This window comes from Pygoscelis adeliae, unplaced genomic scaffold (assembly GCF_000699105.1).
Source record: "Pygoscelis adeliae isolate BGI_AS28 unplaced genomic scaffold, ASM69910v1 Scaffold192, whole genome shotgun sequence".
NCBI lineage: Eukaryota > Metazoa > Chordata > Aves > Sphenisciformes > Spheniscidae > Pygoscelis > Pygoscelis adeliae.
The window spans coordinates 42,895-47,284 of NW_008824284.1; the positions used below are offsets into that span (position 1 = coordinate 42,895).

Here is a 4,390-nt window from a genome sequence, read left to right on the forward strand (position 1 = left end):
GTAGAGAGCGATGAGGTCTCCCCTCAGCCTCCTTTTCTCCAGGCTAAGCAACCCTAGCTCCCTCAGCCGCTCCTCATAAGACTTGTTCTCCAGACCCTTCAACAGCCTCGTTGCCCTAATTATCTTTTATGATGCTTAAAATTTCACCCATGGATTCTTTAATTCTTGCCAAAAGATCAAACCACTCAGATAACCCAAAAGGCCTAATAGAACATTATGTACTTCTGAAAAAAACCAAAAACTTCAAAGCATTTGGATTTTGAAAATAAAGAATTTATTTTTAACATTGAGTTCTTCCATAACGATAATGTACAGACCAGATTAATAACTTCAATTCTGTCCTCTCAGACACTTGCTGCAATCAGAAATAGCTGAGGCAGAATTTGGATGACTAGTAAATCAGCAGGGTATATTTTTTTCATAGATATGTTTCTTGTCAGGTGTTTCTGACAGGCACCTCAGGTGATGCTCTAGTTACATGAGTGTGACCAAATTAATTTATTTGTAATACAGAAGGTTAAGTAAGAAGAGAACTTATCCTGAAGTTATTATTAATTTTCTGCACCTTATTTACTCAATGCTATGCTTGGCAGGTTAAAACAAATATTTTAGTTTTACCCATAATACAGATTCTTTTTATTCTGCTGCATTTACATTATAAATATATAAAATTTTGTCGCTTGGAACAGTGCAGTTTTGAGCTTAAAGAACTTTTCAACTGTTGGACAAAACTGGATCAACTATGTCTCTTTTCATTTTTTACTACTCAATGAATTCTGCTGGTTTATGCATGACTGACTGACTTCTTTACACTCATTTAAATAAAAATATGGTTCACAGGCAAAATGGAACTGTAACACAGGGAACAAAATTCCAGCATGAAGTTGTTTAAAGAAGGTATCTGGAAAATACTTTATTTCCAGTATCTTTCCTGTAAGGAAATAGGAGTTCACCCCATGTTACTTAATTCCCCTGGTTATTCACAAGAGTTATCTATTGTAATCAACCATTGTTTCACTAGCTGGTTAGCTCCTGATTTATTTTTCTCAGCAATAATGTGCAAGGGTGAAACAGAAAGAAATAAGTGTTAATAAGGAATAAAGTGAAATGAGACAAACACCATTACCAAAGAATCCAGGTACCATAGTAATGCAAAGTATTAGCTTTTTTCTAAATAAAGAAATACTGTCAATTTCTTTCAGGTTCAGCTATTTTTGTTTCAACGGATCATTAGAATCTAAATTTAGTTTACACTTTAACAACTGATTAAAGAAAAGTCAAATTTTATAGTTTACAATACAGGATAAGAAATAGGTTCTACCACAGCAATGATTATTAGGAAATAGCAGTAATCTAAGCTGAGTAAGTAACAGCCCAGAAGCTACTCTCAACACCATAATGAAAGAGAATTCGAAGATGATGCTACCTATAAGAAGAGACAGATCACAAAATGGATTATCTACACACAGTCCTCTCTCGTATCATAACGCACCTACTGATCTGATCTGCCAAAAACACTGACTATGGGCAGACAGAGGTAGTAGTTAAGTACCATAAAGCAGCAATCACCTGGAATATGTTCAAATAACTGCTCTTTCAAAAAATCAAAATCCATCAAAATCCAGTCTAATGATCAGCAGAAAAAAAACCTAAAATAATGATCAGGTTTCAGCTTTATAGAGAAAGGTGGCAGGAACTTCAAACAAGTTGAATTACACACAAGAGAAGTAAATAACTTAAGTCAGTTTTAAAATGACTGGACAAAGCCCCACCTTTAGAAAACATGCAATACACTGTTAGTTCCAGGTTTTGCACAGATTAGCTGTCTTACATGTACCCACTGAGAGGAAGTTCTGTCAGCAGCAAGTACATAAGAGAAGGGAAGCAAAAAAGAAGGCCATCTAGAACACCTAAGCTACTCCCCAAGTTAATTTTCAAGAAAGGGACACTAAGCATAGCACAAATTAATAGAAAAGGGCAGTTGTGGAATAGTGGGCTGGAGTTTAGCTGCAACCATTGGATCTTATCTCTGAAGATATTAATCCATTCTCCCAGCCAAAAAAAAAAAAAAAGATAAGTTTTTCAAATTTTAAAAGGAACAGACAAGAATGACAACCGATTTTTTTCCTTAACCTACCCCTCCCTCCAAGTGATTAGGAAAAAGCGTTTTCTTCTACTTTTTCTAACTCAGGAATACACTCTGCAATTGAGAATAGCCAGTTTACAGAATTTGTGATTTTTTTACTTTTGCTGGCGAATTTGTTAGGGCCCAACTAAAAAGGTTATGAATGGAAACACTTTCTCACTTGAAGGCAAGTCATGTATCTGTGGTCAGGTACCTCAATGTATGACAAATGTTCTGCAGAATTTGAAATGGATTGCAGTGAAATAAATTCCATAAAATCTATTCATAAAGTTGCAGTTAAACTGAAATACATTAAAATGAATCCCAAAAGTTCCTAGATGTAAATTCCATCTCTTTCACCATCTTCCTCTGAAGGCCAAACTAATTTGACTAAAACCTAGAATCTATTCTTCCGTTTCACTTACACCAGTATAATCTAATTGCTATACAATAGTAAAAGCCTAAAAGCAACTCCCAGATCTGATATAAAACAGATCTAATCCCCTAAAGCAAATTACTTATAAGACTTACAGTAGCTCTTTTTTTGAATTAGCAGCCTGTTGACTAACAGTACTCCATTTAAACTATTCTAACATCATAGTCATAAGGCTTTGGTTTTTAAGTTTGCAAATTGCCACCTCCTCTCCCCTCCTAAAGGGGTAGTCAACTTTTCACTCAACAAAAGGTGATACAAAGATGAAGAGAATTTTTTCCGTTAGTAAAACTGTTGGTATTAATACTTTTTCTACAATATACTTTCAATAATGCCCCTGAATAAAAATGGCAGCTTTGTCAACAAATGACACCTAGACAAATAATCCTAGCCTTATGGAAATACTTAATAACTAGAAACAAAATCCTTATTTATACCACCCAGTGGGCAGGTTTTTTTATACATGTTGAAAACCATCCCTCTAAGACACACTATTATTACAATACATGGGTAGAAATATCTTACAGACATCACGTCATCTACAAGAACCCAAGTGATCAGGACAAAATTGTGCCCCATTTTGATCTGTAGCAAAACTGCTCCTATATGTGATTTTGGACAGCCAAATCGAGCTAGCTGATGGAAACAAATATTTCGGAACACTTACATATTTGTGAATTCACACTAAAAGCCTGCAGTCCCCAGAAGTTTCAAAAAAGCACAACAAATGAGGAACTGCAAACTAGTTATAAACTAGAACAAAGACTGGAGTTAATTCAGCTACTTACACAAGAGCTGTGTTCATTGCATTTGACAGTTTAAGGAGGTGTACATCTTTTCCTTCAAAACGGCCAGAGGCCCTTCACCCCTCCAAGAGCTGTGTGCTCTGCCACACCCCAGCTCCCTACCAGTATGACCGTAGGGGAACTGGTCAGGAGCAAAATCCAGAATCTCATTGTAAGAACCAACACAAGGGGAAACCTAAAGCAATGGCAGCACTAAACTTTAGACAGCAATTTGACTTCTGAATGAATTCAAACTTATGGTATTACAGACAACTTCCAGCGACGGAGGAAATGTAATGGTTTGAACAGTTTTTCCATGCTCCATTGACAAGCATATGACAAAACTACAAAAACAAAAAGTTACATTTCCTTTCAAAGACTTATAAAGACTCCAACCAGTAATATTTTCCAACTTCTGGATTTAGAAGAAGTTGGTTATGAATGATGCACAACGCAGATACAAAACTGCAGTGTGCGAAATTAGAGCCCTTCATAGAAAATCTGTAATTTGAGCATTTAACTCAGACACACCATTGTAGTACATAAAGAAATGTCACCTGGTGTGCTTGTATGACATAAATATAAATGAGTTCAATCTAATAACAGGAGAAAAACTTACTCAATAACAGCAACTAAATCACACGAGATTAACTTTTACTTTCAAAACATATTCAAGACTCCTGTGCAAGAGCCACACTCAATTACCGACTAAAAAATTCCTTGAAAAGTAGTTGTCATACCATTCACAATGTAGCAACAGGAATCTATGTCCACTAATGTTATTAACATTGTATTACAATCTAGGGTATTTTCATCAGGGCAGGGACAGCTGTAATAATTGTATAATCACAGTTTTTAAGCCTTATTGGCAGTTCAGGTGGGTGGGTGTTGATGTTCCTAAGTGTGTGGGGGGGTGGAAACAAAATCAACGAGAAAAAAAACAACAAAACCCCCAAACCACACGTGCCAATATTTGTTCTGCTTAGATTCTAAGGAACATTTGCCAAAAGTCAGAAAGGTTTTAATATGGAAGAGAACAAATATCCG

General features: G+C 35.8%; 1 protein-coding gene across 1 annotated transcript in view; it reads right to left on the reverse strand.

The window, feature by feature from the left end:
- Window positions 1–4,390, reverse strand: part of DTWD2 (DTW domain containing 2) — a 114,185-nt gene that overhangs the window by 34,895 nt on the left and 74,900 nt on the right. The gene's annotated exons all lie outside the window — the stretch shown is intronic.